This window comes from Callithrix jacchus, chromosome 14 (genome assembly GCF_049354715.1).
Source record: "Callithrix jacchus isolate 240 chromosome 14, calJac240_pri, whole genome shotgun sequence".
NCBI classification, from domain to species: domain Eukaryota; kingdom Metazoa; phylum Chordata; class Mammalia; order Primates; family Cebidae; genus Callithrix; species Callithrix jacchus.
In genome coordinates this window covers 81,124,944-81,144,406 of record NC_133515.1, presented here as the reverse complement: position 1 = coordinate 81,144,406, position 19,463 = coordinate 81,124,944, and the positions used below count along the sequence as shown (strand labels likewise).

Here is a 19,463-nt window from a genome sequence, read left to right as displayed (position 1 = left end):
CTAGCAGAAGACAAGAAATAACTAAGATCAGAGCAGAACTGAAGGAGAGAGAGACATGAAAACCCTTCAAAAAAATCAATAAATCCAGGAGCTGGTTTTTTGAAAATATCAACAAAATAGACAGACCACTAGCCAGATTAATTAAAAAAAAAAGAGAATAATCAAATAGATGCAATAAAAAACTATAAAAGGGAAATCACCACAGATTCCACAGAAATTCAAACCATCATCAGAGAATATTACAAACAACTCTATACACATAAACTAGTAAACCTGGAAGAAATGGATAAATTCCTGGACACTTGCAGCCTCCCAAGCCTAAACCAGAAAGAAGTCGAAGCCATGAATAGACCAATAACAAGATCTGAAGTTGAGGCAGCAATTAAGAGCCTACCAAACAAAAAAAGCCTGGGTCCAGATGGGTTCACAGCCAAATTCTATCAGACACACAAAGAGGAACTGTTACCATACCTCCTGAAACTATTCCAAATAATCCAAAAAGAGGGAATCCTTCCCAAATCATTTTATGAGACCAACACCATTCTGATACCAAAACCCAGCAGAGACTCAACAAGAAAAGACAACTTCAGCCCAAATCCATGATGAACATACATGCAGAAATCTTCAATAAAATACTGGCAAGCCGATTGCAACAGCACATCAAAAAGCTTATTCATCATGATCAAGTAGGATTCATCCTGGGGATGCAAGGCTGGTTCAACATATGCAAGTCTATAAACGTAATTCACCACATAAATAAAACCAAATACAAAAACCACATGATTATCTCAATAGATGCAGAGAAGGCCTTTGACAAAATTCAACAGCCCTTTGTGCTAAAAACCCTCAATAAACTTGGTATTGATGGAACGTATCTCAAAATAATAAAAGCTATTTATGACAAACCAACAGCCAATATCATACTGAATGGGCAAAAACTGGAAGCATTCTCTTTGAAATCCGGCACTAGACAAGAATGTCTATTCAATATAGTACTGGAAGTTCTAGCCAGAGCAATCAGGCAAGAAAAAGAAATAAAGGGTATTCAAATAGGAAAGCAGGAAGCCAAATTGTCTGTATTTGCAGATGACATGATAGTATATCTAGAAGACCCCATTGTCTCAGTCCAAAATTTCCTGAAACTAATAAGGAACTTCAGCAAAGTCTCAGGATACAAAATCAATATGCAAAAATTACAAGCATTCCTATACACCAATAACAGACTTAAAGAGAGTCAAATCAAGAACGAATTGCCATTCACAATTGCTACAAAGAGAATAAAATACCTAGGAATACAACTAACTAGGAACGTAAGGGACCTCTTCAAGGAGGACTACAAACCACTGCTCAACGAAATAAGAGAGGACACAAACAGATGGAGAAACATTCCATGTTCATGGTTAGGAAGAATCAATATCGTGAAAATGGCCATACTGCCCAAAGTAATTTACAGAATCATGCTATCCCCATCAAGCTACCAATGACCTTCTTCACAGAACTGGAAAAAGCCACCTTAAACTTCATATGGAACCAAAAGAGAGCCCACATAGCCAAGTCAATTCTAAGTAAAAAGAACACAGTGGGAGGCATCACACTACTGGACTTCAAACTATACTACAAGGCTACAGTAATCAAAACAGCATGGTACTGGTACCAGAAAAGAGATATAGACCAATGGAACAGAACAGAGGCATCGGAAGTAACACAACATAAATACAACCATACAATCTTTGATAAACCTGACAAAAACAAGCAATGGGGAAAGGATTCCCTGTTTAATAAATGGTGTTGGGAAAACTGGCTAGCCATGTGCAGAAAGCATAAACTGGACCCCTTCCTGACACCTTACACTAAAATTAACTCCAGATGGATTAAAGACTTAAACATAAGACCTAACACCATAAAAATCCTAGAAGAAAATCTAGGCAAAACCATTCAGGACATAGGAGTAGGCAAGGACTTCATGACCAAAACACCAAAAGCATTGGCAACAAAAGCCAAAATAGACAAATGGGACCTAATCAATCAATCTCCACAGCTTCTGCATGGCAAAAGAAACAGTCATTAGAGTGAATCGGCAACCAACAGAATGGGAAAAAATTTTTGCAGTTTACACATCTGATAAAGGGCTGATATTCAGAATTTACAAAGAACTAAAACAGATTTACAAGAAAAAAACAAGCAAGCCCATTCCAAAGTGGGCAAAGGATATGAACAGACACTTTGCAAAAGAAGACATACATGAGGCCAACAAACATATGAAAAAATGCTCATCATCACTGGTCATTAGAGAAATGCAAATCAAAACCACATTGACATACCATCTCATGCCAATTAGAATGGCGATCATTAAAAAATCTGGAGACAACAGATGCTGGAGAGGATGTGGAGAAATAGGAACACTTTTACACTGCTGGTGGGAGTGTAAATTAGTTCAACCACTGTTGAAGACAGTGTGGCGATTCCTCAAGGACCTAGAAATAGAAATTCCATTTGACCCAGCAATTCCATTACTGGGTATATATCCAAAGGATTGTAAATCGTTCTAGTATAAGGACACATCCATGTGCATGTTCATTGCAGCACTGTTTACAATAGCAAAGACCTGGAATCAACCCAAATGCCCATTGATGATAGACTGGACAGGGAAAATGTGGCACATATATACCATGGAATATTATGCAGCAATCAAAAACGATGAGTTTGTGTCCTTTGTAGGGACATAGGTGAACCTGGAGAACATCATTCTCAGCAAACTGACAGAAGAACAGAAAATGAAATACCGCATGTTCTTACTCATAGGTGGGTGTTGAACAATGAGAACACATGGACACAGGGAGTGGAGCACTACACACTGGGGTGTGTTGGGGGGAATAGGGGAGGGACAACCGGTGGTGGGGTGTTGGGGAGAGATACATGGGGAGAAATGCCAGATATGGGTGGAGGAGAGGAAGGCTGCAAATCACACTGCCACGTGTGTACCTATGCAACTATCTTGCATGTTCTTCATATGCACCCCAAAACCTAAAATGCAATAAAAAAAGAAGAGAAAAAAAAATGATACTTTTCAGCCGGGCATGGCTCACACCTATAATCCCAGCACTTTGGGAGGCCGAGGTGGGTGGTTCACTGGGACAGGAGTTAAGACCATACTGCCAACATAGTGAAACCCCGTCTCTACTAAAAATAGAAAAACTAGCTTGGCATGGTGGCATGCACCTGCAATTCCATCTACTCAGGAGGCTGGGGCAGGAGAATCGCTTGAACTTGGGAGGCAGAGGTTGCAGTGAGCCAAGATCACACCACTGTAGTCCAGCCTGGGTGACAGAGGGAAATTCTGTCTTAAAAAATATATATATATTTTTCAAAAAGCCAGTCATTATTTATGTACAGGACAGGCAGAAAATGCATGAGGGAAGGAGGAGAAGGAACTCTGGTAGTGGCACTCACCCTCTCCTTTGCGGTCAGCTCTGGCCCCAAATATTCTCATCATACTCATTAAGAAAAGAGCATGCAACGTAGTGGTCACACATGATACAATGTAATACTGATTCCTTAGGTTTCTGGGGTATGCCACTTGGAGCTCTCAAGCCCTATCCCAAGTGGCTTATCAGAAATTCCAATGACTTACAGTCTCCCTGAGAGGACTTATCGTAAATGTAGCCTTCTCCATTTAATTGCATTTCCAGTGATATTTTAATGTCTCTTCCTGATTAGTGCTCCGGTCAGGTTCCCAGCTGGCCTACCCTTTGATCTAGCCCTAGTAGACCTCAATGAAACTTTCTGTGGGATCTTTGCATATACATCTATGACCCTTTAGCTGTACTGGAAGCTACGGAAATCAATAAAATTCTAAGCAAAGCCTATAGTGAAGCTACATTTCAGCAAATGAAACATGAAAATCATTGCCTGGGGAAAGTGTGGAAGAAACTTGGCATTTTTGCCCCTCAATTGCTTCTTCTTAGTTGCACTTTTGACCAGGGAAAAGAAATAGAAATTTTTGCAATTTAAAAACCAAGCAATGTGTGCACAGAAGCATGCACAGGATAATCTAGCACTGAACTATTTCCCTCACATTAGGGTGAGCACCACCTAGAGTGTATTAAAGGCCCCTATAAGCCCTATAAGTGAACATGCAATTTTTAATGAATAGCGTTCATTGTATGCTGGGAAAAGTTGTCATATCAGGGAAATGCAAAATGGGTGAGCGTTAGAAAAAAAAGAATATTGATAAGAAATTTTAATTACTTGGCACTTAGTGTTTTAGTTGTGAAACACCTCATTATCATGTGATTGTCATCCATCATTGCCGTCTAACCTCCCTTTATCATCAGAAAATTCAAATGGTTTAGAAGTTAGAAACAAAAGGTATAAATACACTTTGTAGATTTGGAGAAGTGAAGAAACTGGGCTGTGTATCTTTACCTATTCAAGAGGAGACTCGTTGATATGGTTTCACTGTGTCCCCACCAAAACCTCATTTTGAATTGTAACCCCATAATCCCCACCAGGTCATTGGAGGGACCTGGTGGGAGGTAATTGAATCATGTAGGGGTGGTTTCCCCCATGCTGTTCTTGTGATAGTGAGTTCTCATGAGATCTGGTGGCTTTCTAAGGGGCTTTCCCCCTTTAGCTCAGCACTTCTCCTTGCTGCCACCATGTGAAGAAGGACATGTTTGCTTCCCTTTCTGCCATGATTGTAAGTTTCCTGAGGCCTCCCCAGCCCTGCAGAACTGTGAGTCAAACCTCTCTCCTTTATAAATTACCCAGTCTTGAGTATGTCTTTATTAGCAGCATGAGAATGGACTAATGTTCTCCCATACCCAAGTTTTCCTAATATTTTCCCTAAATATACAGCTAGAATTTCAGGAGACACAAAAGGTCTATTTTTCAATGTATGTATCAAATTGGCTGATAATTGGGTGGTGGTGTATTCATGAGAAACCAGAAAGTTTTCACTCATCTGTTCATTTATCCCCTTACCCATCCATTTATTTCTCTCCTTATTCTTCATTCCTGCATACTGTGGTGCTTTTTAGGGTAGTTGTCAAAACAAAACTCTTATGACATAGACCTTGCTCTTACAGAACCCACAGCTGAATGCGTGTCATAGACTCATTAATGACAGAGCATACGCTGTTTTAAAGTATGTGAGTCCAATTGCTTGGAGAGAACTAGAAGAGAGTAACTTTCTTCAAGGGATTAAAAAATGTACCAGGTGTGAAGGGAGTTGAGAGGAGGCAAAAAGTCTTCTTGGGGCAGAAAATACATATATCCTTGAAGATATATGTGTATACATGATTATAAAAATAGTATCGAATGAAGATTATTTGGAAAATATGGATGTCTAAGTCTGCTTTGTACTTCTATAACAGAATATCACAGACTGAGTAATCTATAAGAAACATAAATTTACTGCTCACAGTTCTAGAGGCTGGGAAGTCTGAGATCAAGGGACTAGCATTTGGTGAATTGAGAGTGTAAGAGAGATAACAAGAGATGGATTTCATAGGCTCAGGCCCTTTTATAATCTGCATAAATTCATTAATCCATGAGGGCTGCACTCTTAGGACTTATAGGCCTCCCATGAGGCCCCACTTTCCAACACTGCTGCATTAGGAATTAAGTATTCAACACATGCTTTTCAGGGACACATTCAAACCATAGCAGTGGGCACATTAAAAAAAAAAAAAGAATAAATGAAAGCCTGATTCCCTAACTTGGGAAGTCCACACTCTTCTTCTAATGTAGTTACTGCAGTAATCACTGGTGGCTGATTACAGTTGATGAGCTGAAACCTATTGGTTACCTCTGTAGTCTGACCCTTTCACTTGATAGAATTAGAAACCAAGGCCCTGGGTTGGGGGCTCGGGGTCATAAAAAAAAACATGTCTGCTGACACACAATGAGTTAATAGCTCAGCTGGGACCAAATCCTTTGTTTTACTTCTAATGTGAGGTTCTTTCTGCTCTACTGCAAGAACAGCTTCAAATAAACTTTCAGCCAGAAAATAACTGTGTGGAGCATATTCCAGAGCTTGGTATCTGATTGCTGTAGTTTCTGTAATTGTCCTGCATTTTCTGGGGTCTTTATGATGAACTGGTATCAGAAAGTGAAGGTATGTATGTAACTTGAAGGTGACTTCAGAGTGTGGTTAATCTCCTGTGTACAATGAGTTTTTTAAAAGATTCATTTTATTGAAAGTGGAGGCAATGCAGAGCAGTGAGCCTATTTGAATGCAATGGCACTTTTAAGGGAGTCAGGTCCAGCCAATTTCTGATTCTGAAAGGCTAAATTCTATTAGGCATTAAAACTCAAATTTCAGGCACCGTGCACTGATGAACACAGGGAACATCTGTAGCAAGTTTCTAGCATTATAACCTCTGAATACTGATTACTGTAGGAAGAGCTAGGCTGCAATGCTAACAGACTACAATAATGAAACATTTGTTCCTAAAAATGCATAAGTGCCTTTCTTGTAACTTTCAAGTGGACTGAGAGGATGTTGACAAATACAACCTCTATGTTTTCAGTTGATTTTGTTGCTCCAGAGTATTTATAGGCTTAATAATAGACATGCTAATATAAAGTACCTGCATAGTGGAAGATCTCTTTCCCCATCCTGAATGTCCCCTCTGGGGTCCCCCGCCACCCAGTGTAGAATCTGACTTTCCTTTCCTAAATTCCACCTTTCTAAATCTCTCACTCAGTGTAAGGGAAGTTTTCCTTCTCTGGTTTTCTCCCTCTGGGAACCCTTCTCACTCAGTGTAAAAGTGGCTTTTCTTTCATTCAATGTGAAAGCTGGCTGTTTCTTTCTCTCTCCTTGTCCTTTTTCTCTCTCTGCCTAAATAAATCAGTTTTCTGCTACACTCTGAGGGTCTGGTATTTATTTCACAAACCATTTAATTGTGCATCAACCACATTCCAGACATTTTATGTACATTATTCCAATCCTTATAGTAACCCTGAAAATCAAGAGTATTTTCTTCATCTTACAGAAGAGAACATGAAAGTTCATAGAGGTTAAACACCTTGCTCCATCCTCCTTTTCTCTTCCCCTTGACCGGCCATGGTGGCTCAGATATGAACTCAGCTTCACTAGCTGTGTTGAACATACCCACGTGCCCTGACCTACTTTGTGAACTGACGTATATTCTGAGAGATGACTATTATCCAACTTGTTGGATTTGTGATTTCAGCCATTTCTAATTTGTTCTGCCCACCAGTTCTTCCTGACCAAATGTCAGGGCAATCAGAAGGAAGGACTGATGCTCAGAATAACAGGAGTCGGGGAAGAGGGCAGGAATCTATTCTTGAGGGTTAAGAGGCCAGGAATTGATCTGATGTGTGATGACAGAAGATTTTAGGAGGATATGTGTGGGGTGGCTTAGAGGACAGACTATGGGTGAAGAAAGGCTAAAAAATGGGTGTATGTTAGGACTTTTGTTGTTTTTGGAAGTTCCATAATTAAACTTGGCTAAGCTAAGTAAAGGAGGCCAACACTTGGGTGTCTTCTCATAGTATTCAAAGACAGGAGTGCTCCTGCCTCTTGTTAATAACCTGGAGCCAGGAATCTGAATAGGACTGTTATTCTTCACACCTTTCTTCTGTGCTTCTTTCTGTCTTTCTGACTTATTTTCCTCCCCTCCAGCTCGTGGTCCACACGGCAGGAAGCATGGGCAGGAAGATTGTCTTTGTGTTGGGGTTTAGGGGTTTAGGGGAGCCTTTAGCTTTCCTGAGAGGATTTTTTTTAGGTTTTTGGTTTATTACTCTCTTAAGAATGAGAGAGGAGACCACAGTGAAGTGTGTTTGTGAAATAAATACCAGACCCTCAAAGTGTTGCAGAAAAGTGATTTATTTAGGCAGAGAGAGAAAAAGGAAGAGGAGGAGAGAAAGAAAGAGCCATCTTTTACACTGAATGAAAGAAAAGCCGCTTTTACACTGAGTGAGAAGGGTTCCCAGAGGGAGAAAACCAGAGAAGGAAAACTTCCCTTACACTGAATGAGAGATTTAGAAAGGTGGAATTTAGGAGAGGAAAGTCAGCTTCCACACTGGGTGGAGGGGGACCCCAGAGGGGAAATTCAGGAGGGGAAAGAGACCTTCCACTATGCAGAGGGGATTTTAGAGAGGTGGAAATCCGGTGTGGGTGAAGGAGCAGGGGAATTTATCCTGGGAGAAATTCCCACCTCCCCGAGTTCCTCTGGCCAATGAAAGGAGTTCCTTTAAACTTTTGCTGGGGTGATTAACTTTTAGTTCCCCGCGCCAGCGAAATTTAAACATAAACTGTTAAATCTCCCGGAGGCAGAGAGATGGGAGGCAGGTATCGCGCTGGGACGGTCTTGCCCTTAAAACTACGCCCCCTTGTGGACCCAGAAAGCAAACACATTCCCTCATTAGTCTTACATGTAGGAGGTACAGTAACTAAGACAGACTAGTCTTTGGGTTTTCACTCTTGCATTCTCTTTCTTTCCCTTGTTTTCTTCTCTTTGCTCCCTGCTTGCCTGTCAAGTCCCACAGCTTTCAGGAATAAATAATCAAAGCAGCACGGGTCAGGTGTTAACCGGTAAACCACCTGTGGCACGGGCAGTGACACCTGTTGGAAACATGGCAGGTTTTGCTGTCATCACGTCAATGGGGTGAGGAGTTGCAATTTGTAGGAAAGTGGTGCAGGGAAGACAGTTCTAAAGCAACTACCCTCAAAATCCAGAATATGATAGGACCAGGCCAAAGGTCCAGTAAGAATAGTAATCAATATGGTGATTATGTGCAATAATTGAAACAGCCAACTTTTACTGAGCCCAGCAAGTACTGTGCCAAGTGTTTCATATACATTATCTCCTTTAATCATCACAACTCTTAAGAGGTAGGTAGTAGTATTCTTATTTTATAAGTCAGAAACCAAGCTCAGTATATCCTGTACACCAACTGCAATACATACTGCCTTACATAATGATTGGCCAATTTTTACAGAAGTATAACATGAGAACAGGCACGGTGGCTCATGCCTGTAATCCCAGCACTTTGGGAGGCTGAGGCGGATGAATTACCTGAGGTCAAGAGTTCGAGACAAGCTTGGCTAACATGGTGAATCCCCATCTCTACTAAAAATACAAAAATTAGCTGAGCATGGTGGCGGCCTGTAATTCCAGCTACTTGGGAGGCTGAGGCAGGGAAATTGCTTGAACCCGGGAGGTGGAGGTTGCAGTGAGCTGAGATTGTGCCATTGCACTGCAGCCTGGAGGATAGAGTGTCAAAAATTGAAACAGTCAAAAGAAAAAAAAGTATAACACGAGGTGACTGAGGAGCTTTATTACATGCTAGTACAAATTAACTCTTTCCAATACTCTTTTGTTATCAGCAAGCCAAACGGTTGCTACAAAGCAAAGGGCTATGTGAGGTATGTTGATATGCTTTGTGATCATGCAAAGTATGTTGATATGCTTTGTGACCATGCAAAGTGTTTTATTATTTCTGTCCCAGTTGTATAAAGTGAGACACAGATATACAAAGTGACTTACAGAAAGTCCAATGTAAACCTAAGCCAAAGTGAAGAATACAAATGAAAATGCATTTCAGGTTTCTGATTACCCAGATTTTCTGATGTTCCTACTTCTTTTCACTTGACTAGCTATAGAGAGTTTCTTTTCTAGAAAAAAAAATCTGACTATGGTTCTGAATAATAACTGATGCCTTCTACATTGTTTTTTGGTACTGGAAGGGAATTAACAATATACAAAATTTTAGAAAACCATGAAGAAGAAAGGCATTTTATAACCTTGGACATAGCAGCAGCACATAAAGAAATATATTTATCTCAGTTTGATTTAACACAATATGATTTTACCAAAGAGCAAGAAAAGGATAAACTAGGATGGTTGTACCCTTGACTCTGATATGACTATAGTCTCACTGAGCAAATATTAGCATATCTAAGGGAGTATGATGATTTGAACCCCCAAGAGCTTAATTCTGTCCCTGCCTCTCATCTGTTTGTTATTTGCAGCATTTTTTAGCCTTGGGTATTCCCTCCTTTATGAAATGAAAATATTAATAACAACTACCTTTACTATCTCACAAGTTTACCTTGCAAATCAAATGAGATGATTTATTTGAAAGCACCATATAGACACTAAAAGTATTACACAATTTTTATCTTTTTTAATTAGCACTTACTTCAGAAATTCAAAAACTATAGAGAATTATAAAATGAACACCCTACATCTACTGCATAGCCTAAGAAATAACAGATTGCTAATTTCAAGTCCTTTTCATCTCACCTGTGTATACATTTCCCTGATCCAATTACTCACCTTTTGTCTCTGTAATTAATGATCTTGAATTTATTTAGCATTCCCAAAGCTAAATAATTAATGCATAATTAGAAATAATTTTGTAACATATCTATATCTCTATGCAATACATAAGCCACCCTTGTATACACAGTATTTGAAACATAATACAAATTATATCATGCTGGGGGCATTCTTCTGCCACCGGCCTTTTTCACTCAAATTATTTCTGCAGATTTTGTCCATGTAACATGATCATAGCTCATTTGTTTTCAGTCTTGCATAGTATTCCATTATACAAACAATCCATAGACTTATTCATTCTCTCATTGTTAAAAAAATGACTTGCTTTTGGTTTTCTTTTAAAATTTATAGTTATATATGATTCAGCAGTCCATGTTCTTTTGAATTTTGAAAAAAATAAAGTTTGTAGAGGTGGGAGTCTCACTATGTTGCCCAGGGTTGTCTCAAACTTCTCGGCTCAAGTGACCTTCTTGTTTTGGCCTCTCAAAATGCTGGGATTACAGGTGTGAACCCCCATGCCCAGCACCAGTTCATGTTCTTTTAAAATTACTTTGTGCACACAGCATTGTTCCTGCTCAAGTAAGTGCCATTCTTTTTAGTTTTAGGTATTTTTATTTCTCCAAATTTGTTATTTATCAGGAGCAACTGAAAGAAAAAAATATAATAGCATCTCATCATCATCATGGAAATGGCTTTAAGAGAAAACTGGTCAGATGAATATTATTGCTTCTAATTTCAACCAGTAAATAGTTGGCACTGATAAACTGACAGCCAGGAGTCTGACAAGAATGCTCAAAATATGTTATATAATATAACATGCCTGTTCACAGAGGGAAAAATCCTAGGAAGTAACTTGTGTATACTTCTTGATTTTGTCATACAAGACAAGCTCATGCCTCTGAGAACACTGGACCATGCACCCTTGAAAAAAGCTTTGCGTCCTTCATCACAAGCAGTCTTCCTCCAGCAGTTAAGTGTGTCTGTGTACATGATGTCAGTTCCTTTGCACCCTGACTGTATCATCATGCGGTGGCAAATGGTGTCAAATGGATAGGAAGTCAACTCAGCAATAGCGGCGACAGTCTGTGCGATCATCTAGCTGATGACGGTGTGAGTGTTCTTGGGGTCTGAAAGCTTGATAGATAATAATACCCTGCACAGACACGTTAAAGCCTTGGTACAGGCCCTTAATCCCATCGGATTTGTAGATCTTAATCAGGCAGCCACTGAGGACTCAGAATTCTTTTTCAGCTCCAGCTTTACCCACATTGGCTGCTAGATGGGCATGAGGAAAATCAAGAGGGTACACAAAACATAAGGATGTGCTCCCAGCGGCACTGCCTGATGCCAAATTCCCTGCAAAGTAGTGCAAAACCGGGTCCTCTTGTCCACATCACCCAGGAGTATCTGATTGTATTTGTCTTTGAAGGCGAAGTTGAGAGCCTGGGTGGGGAAGTATCTGATGACATTGGTCAGGTTACCGTGCTAGGACAGGACTCCCTCCTCCTTGGGAATACAGACCACACAGTGTATAATGCCCTTATATTGCTTATCTGTGGCGATCTGCTTGCTGGCATGCTGTATCGGCAGCAGCAGCTTGACCCAACTCGAAGGGCACTGCCACATTCTTGGAGATAGCTGCGGCCACTCCACATGCCAGGAAGTCCTTGGTGAAGGACACAGCGGCATCTGTCATGTTGAAAAGAAAGAAGAGGCACATGCTGCAGGATGGGACTGGGCTGGGAACTGGCTTTGACTCTGGGGCTGTTGAGAGGGCTGTTTTAATGTCCTACCCCTCTCATATCAGGGGTGATGGAGGTGGGATACGCATCCTCCTTAGTATTTTGTTGTTGCTGAGACCCTTCTCCCTCTCCTACTTAGACTCCATAAGATATGAATGTCCTATCAGACCATCACTCCCACCATCCCCTGCTGCTGTGTTGTCTGCTTTCCCCATTTCACTGTCCCTTATTTCTCAATGACTTTTGGTCAATGGCAGCCTTTTTTCTTAATTTTAAATTTTAATTTTTGTTGGTACATAGTACCAGTATGTAGTATATACACTGTCTTTTAAACAACATTCCTGCCTTAATTCTTGGTAGTTTTAATATCCACATAAATGATTCCTCCACCACCATGGCCTTGAATTTCTTAAATTCCTCCCCTTCAGCCTATCTCTGCCACTCACTTACATGGATGTAGCACAGAATTTCTGTCACCTTTTCATCATGGTTAAGTTCAAACATTTGACCTCTTTTTGCCTTGTCCTATCTTGCTCATTTTAGTTTCATCACTTGAACAAGCCCCAGGATCTACAATCCACTGCCCATTGTAACTTTTCACTATCCCTTATTCCTACTCATGTCCTTTTGACTCTTTCCACAGTTTAAATTCCATCATCAATTATTATAGCCATTTCCTTGCATAGACCATCAATACCCTTTCCCCTTTGCTGTGGTGATTACTTGCTTGGCAGAATTCTGATCCTGGTGAAGTCCAACTCTCCTCCTACTTTGCATCATTACAGCAGAAGAAAAATGCATAGCATGCTTACTGGTCTCACTTTAAGTCCAGGCTTAGTGTCAATGGATCCTTCATGCTGTCTGACAATCTTGTTTCCTTTGTCTATTTCTTATCCTACTGTGATTGTTTTGCACTTTCTCTTCGCAAAACTCCAACACCTCACCCATGCTCCTTGCTATCATCTGATGACTTGCTTCTTATTTTACTGGGGAAATAGAAAAAAAAATAGAACTTCCACAAGTTCCTGTCACATCCACTACCTACCAGCATCTATGCCCCAGTATCCTGTGTTCCCTCCTGGCTACTATAAAATGATTATCTATGTTTCTGTATAAATCTGAGCCATATACTTCATGTAATGCCATTCACTCTCATATACTCAAGCACATAAATGTACAGAAGTTTCTCATATTTCACCTGTAATCCTTTTAATTGTAAACAAATAAAAGCACACGTACATACACAAACAAAAATCTCTTCATCTCACTTATCCTTCCAACTACTACCTCATTTCATGGTTTCTACCTGGTTCTATCCTCCAACACCTCTCCTGTATTGTTATAAGACTTCTAACTGCTCTTCCTGCTTCCACACTTGCACATTTATAGGCTAGTTTTTATTATAGTGATATGATTTGGCTGTCCCCACCCAAATCTCATCTTGAATTATAGTTCCCATAATAAGCATGTATCATGGGAGGGGCCTGGTGGGAGGTACATTATGGGGGTGGTTATCTCCATGCTGGTTGGTATCTTTCGTTTTTTGTTTGAGACAGAGTTTCACTCTTGTTGCCCAGGCTGGAGTGCAATGGTGCGATCACAGCTCACTGCAACCTCTGCCTCCTGAGTTCAAGCAATTCTCCTGCTTTGGCCTCCTGAGTAGCTGAGATTACAAGCATGCACCACCACACTTGGCTAATTTTGTATTTTTGGTAGAGATGGAGTTTCTCCATGTTGATCAGGCTGGTCTCAAACTCCTGACCTCAGGTGATCCACCTCTTTTCTTGGCCTCCCAAAGTGCTGGGATTACAGGTGTGAGCCACTGTGTCCAGCCCTAGTTGATATCTAATGATTTTTTAACTATATTCATGAAAAGATTGGCCTATAATCTATTTTTACACTGTTCTTGCCTGGTTTTGATTTCAGTTATACTAGCTTCATACTGTGGATTGGGAAGCATTTAATTTTTTTTTCTATTCTCTCGAGAATCTGCACAATGTTGGAATGATCTCTGACCTGACAGTTGATTGGAATCACCTGTAAAGTATCAGGAAATGGAGATTTCATGTGTAAACGTGTTTTAACTATGATTCAACATCTCTAAGGATTCCAAAAAAATGTTAGATGTTCTATTTCTTTTTGTCAGTTTGTCAAGTTATTCTTACTCAGAAATAGTACATCATAGCTAGACTTTCAAGTTTATAGGCCTAACATACAAAATCCTTCTTTTCTTTTTAATTTTGACTGTAGCTATAGTTAGGTTACCTTTTTGCTCCTAATATAATTTTTAACACCTCTATTTCTTGTGATCAATCTTGACAGGATCTATTTTATTCATGATTTCAAGGAACTTACTTTTGCTTTTGTTTATTCTTTATATCATTTTTCTCTTCCATGAATTTCTACTTTTGTCTGAAATGTGTCTTTTTCTATTTTTATTTACTTTTTATTTTTGAGATAGAGTCTCACTGTGTCACTCAGGCTGGTGTGTGGTGGTGCGATCTAGTCTCACTGCAGCCTCTACCCCACCAGGTTCAAGTGATTCTTATGCCTCAGCCTCCCGAGTAGCTGTGATTACAGGCACACACCACAGCTAATTTTTGTGTTTTCAGTAGAGATGTGGTTTTACCATTTTGGCCAGGTGGGTATCAAACTCCTGACCTCCAGTGATCTGCCCAATTCAGCCTTCCAAAGTGCTGGGATTGCAGGCATGAGCCACTGTGTCTGACCTGCTATCTTTGATTTACTTTTGGGTTGGATGCTTACCTCATTACTCTTTATCATTTATTCTTTTTTAATATACACATTTAAAGTCATAAATTTCCTGGTAAGGAATTAGATATGTACTATTTTTATTACCATTTAGTTCTATATATTTTAAAAATTTTATTATGATTTCTTCTTTAACTCATTACTTCTGTAGAACAGTGCTGTTTAGTAGAAATATAAGCATATTGTAATTTAAAAAACTTTAGCAGCCACAATAAAAATTGAAATTTAAAAATGTGTTATTTTTAACAACACATTTTATTTAACTCAATACAAAGTATTTTAACATGTAATCAGTATGAAAATTATTGTTTTATTATTTTACATATTTTGTTTTCTACTAAGTCTTTGACATCTGGTATTATTCTTTTTCTTGAGTTGGAGTCTTGCTCTGTCACCCAGGCTGGAGTGCAGTGGCATGATCTCAGCTCACTGCAACCTCCTCTGCCTCAGCCTCCCGAGTAGCTGGGATTAGAGGCACCTGCCACCATGCCTGGCTAATTTTTTTGTATTTTTAGTAGAGTTGGGGTTTCACCATCTTGGCCAGGCTAGTCTTGAACTCCTGACTTTTTGATCCACCTGCCTCAGCCTCCCAAAGGGCTGGGATTACAGGCATGAACCACCGCTCCTGTTCTTTGTTCCTAAAATACATCTTCATTTGGACACTAAATTTTCATCATAGATCTTCATCTGCATTTAAATTGAACAAAATTTACATTTCAAAATTAGATTCACATACTTAAATGTTTTCTAGTAATTGAACTATCAAAAACTGCTTTTCCAGCTGGGTGCAGTGGCTCACACCTGTAATTTCAGCATTTTGGGAGACTGAGGTGGGAGGATCACTTGAACCCTGGAATTCAAGGCTGCAGTGAGCTGTGATTGCACCACTGTGCTCCAGTATGGGTGAACAGAATGAGACCCTTTTTCAAAAAAATAGGTTTTCCTTTAATATTTATACCCACATTCACAAAATTAGTTCATCTGTTTTAGAATAACTGATTTGATTTTAATGCAAAAAGATATCATTTTCAAACTATATCTAAATGCAATAACTTTACTATTTTTCAACTCAATATTATGAACATTTAATTGAAAGGGTATTGTATAAATTCTAAATTTGCAAATATCAGCAATATGTCCTTCCTTTTACTTACCGTTGTCAATCAAATCTCTATGTTGATTCACGTTAGAAAAATGTGTAAAGTTATTACCATTGCTTTTTATTATGAAAGTTTTAATTTCAGCCTAAATTTTCATACCCATCTAGCTAGATCACAAGTAAACTTTTCCTTGAAACTTAACAGATGACTTCTTTTTATGCAATGTGTTATCTGTGAGGAGCTATAAATCACATTGCTATTTTTTGGTTTTACAATGATTGGATATTTGGGAAATATATTTCTATTTCAAGAAAACCTTGAATAGAAGTTAAAAGTTATGCCGTTAACTGTTAGCTCAGTGAGCTTGATTTGCTCAAACACCACAGATTCCATAGAAAGGACTGGCCCTTCACCTAGCTCCTAGAGGATAACCCTTAAGCCTTTATAATTTCCTCCTTAATCAGAGTGTCTTTGTATATATGAGGCTTTGGGCCACATCAGATAGTTTATGCTAACAATATGATTTATGATGAATTTCTGCTCTTGTTCACTTGAGGTCCTGCACCATGCTGTATCAGTTTGACCTCTAGAGAAAGAGTAATTAAGCTCAGCCATGCAGACTTGCCTACTGACTCCTAATAAAAACTGTAGACCTCAAGGCTCATGTGAACTTCCTTGGTTGGCAACACTTTGCATATGCTATCAAACACTATTGCTGAGAGAATTAAGCTCTGTCTGTGTGACTCCAGTCAGAGAGAACAACCAGAAGCTTGTACCTGGTTTCACCTGCCTGTTTCCTTTGCTAATTTTAATTGGTATTTTTTGGCTGTTATAAGCCATAGTCATTTGTATAATAGCTTTTCTGAGCTCTGTGAATCATTCTAATGGAATATTGAACCTAAGGTGGTCTTGGGAGACCCCCAGTATAGTTGGCATTGTAAGTAGCATTTGTTGGGATGACCCTAACTCACTGAAACATGGCAAAAGCATGCTTTGGGAAATGAAAGAATGAGAGGACAAACTTTTGATTTCTATATGGCCACTGGAAATGAAACATAGTCTGAAACAGTAGCTGTGCTGTGATTCTTTACTATAGCTGAAAGTCTCCAGTGAAATTCAGAAATGGTAAGTCTAACACTGAACGTTTGGGTTCACTGGATATATAAGGGAATGCAAAATAAGAAACTAGTCAAATATACAATTCCTTGCTTAGTGTTATCTGTAATAGCTAAAATAAAAGTAAAAGATAGTGTTGGGGCAGATCCTAACAAATATATAGATATATAGACATATAATCAAGTTCAGATTTCAGCCACTAAGCCCGAGGGCCACCACCAAAAGGATAAGTTATGCTGGAACAACAGATAGACCTCCACAATCTCTATTTACCAAGAAGGCAGTCAAGGTGAAGGAGGAGAGCCAAACCAATAAATTGCTGAAAGCAGAGCGTCTGGCATGAAGGAGTTGTCTCATTTTATGGATTAATATCAATTACTTCCTAAAGAACCTTTACTAAAATGGATTATGAGAGTGATTAATTTAGGGGTAAGTCACTCTCCTTGCTTTTGAATTCTGCAGAATGAAAGAGCATGTTTGGGTTGATACATAGCTATTGACCAATCACAGATGACTATATGATTCAGACACACAGCATGTTATTTCCAAGGAGACAGATTTCCTGGAGGACTGAGTAAAATTCATCTGAGCAGATGAATTCTCCTTCTCCTCCTTTAAATGCTAAATAGAACTTCACAGATGAAGTAGCCGATATGTTGTGTATGCAAGCCATGCTAGATTGACTTTATGATGATCCGGATGCTCATCCATGTAATATGTCTGATTACCAGGTCGTGGTAAATGCTGGATGAAGGGAAGCTCCTTTGTGTGGGCACCCTATGTAAACTTACTGCTGTAAAATCAAGCAATGATCTGGGGGTGGACCTCGTTAGGTTTATTGTCTCTGCTTTGCCTTATGGGTCTACAGATGCTGAGAAAGAACAATTCACAAAAGAATGAGGCAAAGACCAAGGGGAGATTCAAGGGACTCTTCCTAGCAGGGTGAAATTTTTTAGCTGGTTATTATTAGTAGCATAAATAAAGCAAACACTGATGGGGTTGAAACAAGGTCGTGAAGCTGCACTATGGGAAGTTGGGTGGACAAATAGGAGCCCTGATGGTCCCCAGTGTTGAAAAGCCATAAACAAAACTGCTCTATTTACTTAGTTTAAAGAGTTTAAAAAGTTGGAAAGCAAAGGTGTTAATGAGAAACCTGATTTTGTGTGTGTGTCTGTGTGTTTTGAGATGGAGTCTCACTCTGACACCAGGCTGGAGTGCAGTGGCACAGTCTTAGCTCACTGCAACCACTGACTCCTGGGTTCAAGTGATTCTTCTACCTCAGCCTACTGAGTAGCTGGGACCACCGGCAGGAACCACCATGCCCAGCTAATTTTTGTATTTTTAGTAGAGATGGGGTTTCACCATGTTGGCCAGTATGGTCTCCATCTCTTGACCTCATGATCTGCCCTCCTCAGCCTCCCAAAGTGCTGGGATTACAGTCATGAGCCACTGCACCTGACCAAAAGCAGGTGCTGGGGGTGATGGTCTGGAAAGTTAATCAGGATGAAGATTCATAAAGGAATGAGGGTGTTCTCATGTAACCCCTACATCCACATATGTGGGTAAAATGGCCAGCAATTGAAAAGAAGGTTTTCTGAGACTCCTTGATATGGGAGTCAAATGTACTGTGATTCCAGAATCACAGTGAATTTCTAATAGGGCTACAGTTAGATTGAAGGATATGGGGATGCAATGGTTGATGGGATTTAGGTGAAAGTTTGGATAAAAATTAGAATATTCAAATGTACTATATGTGAAGTGATTGTGTCTATTTTCCCTGAATGTATTATTGGAATAAATATTATGTTTGACTTGTCTACCTAATATTGTAAAACAGAAGGCATGTAGGTTACCTTTCAGCTAGTATTAATTGGATATTCCAAATGCAAATCTACAAAATTGCCTGAGTCCATACAGGTTGTTAATCTGAAACAGTATAGAATACCTGGTGGACAATAAAGAGATTACTACTTTAATTAAGAACAATATTAGAAGCTGGAGTGCTGGTATCAAAAGTTCTTTGTACAATAGCCCTGGGTGACCCATGAAAAAGTATGTGACTAATGGAGATTCAAAATATGTTACTGAGGCTGGGATAAAGATGTGCAGCCTGTAGCATCAGCCATCCTTGATATGGTTTCAATAGTGCAAAAATATAGTAGGCTAAAGAGAATGATACTCAGTGATTTATATTGAAAATTCTGTTTTTCCTATCTCAATCAGAAAAGAGCCAACTGTAGTTTGGCTTTACATGGAAGGCTCCCATTTTATATTTACTGTATTTCCACAGGGTTATTTGATATTACCAGCTTAGTTTCATAATTTGATTAGAAGAGATTCAGGCTTGATTCAGGTCTCAAGTTTAGTAATACACTATATTAATAATATAAAAAATCAGAAAGAGAAGAGTAAGCAAAACT

The 19,463-nt window shown here is 39.3% G+C and overlaps 1 long non-coding RNA gene and 1 pseudogene across 7 annotated transcripts in view; one reads left to right on the top strand and one right to left on the bottom strand.

Moving 5' to 3' along the window:
- LOC144579174 (uncharacterized) overlaps positions 1-19,463 on the top strand; it is a 331,105-nt gene that overhangs the window by 112,798 nt on the left and 198,844 nt on the right. The window lies entirely within an intron of this gene.
- On the bottom strand, positions 11,155-14,826 carry LOC100388757 (ADP/ATP translocase 2 pseudogene; annotated as a pseudogene).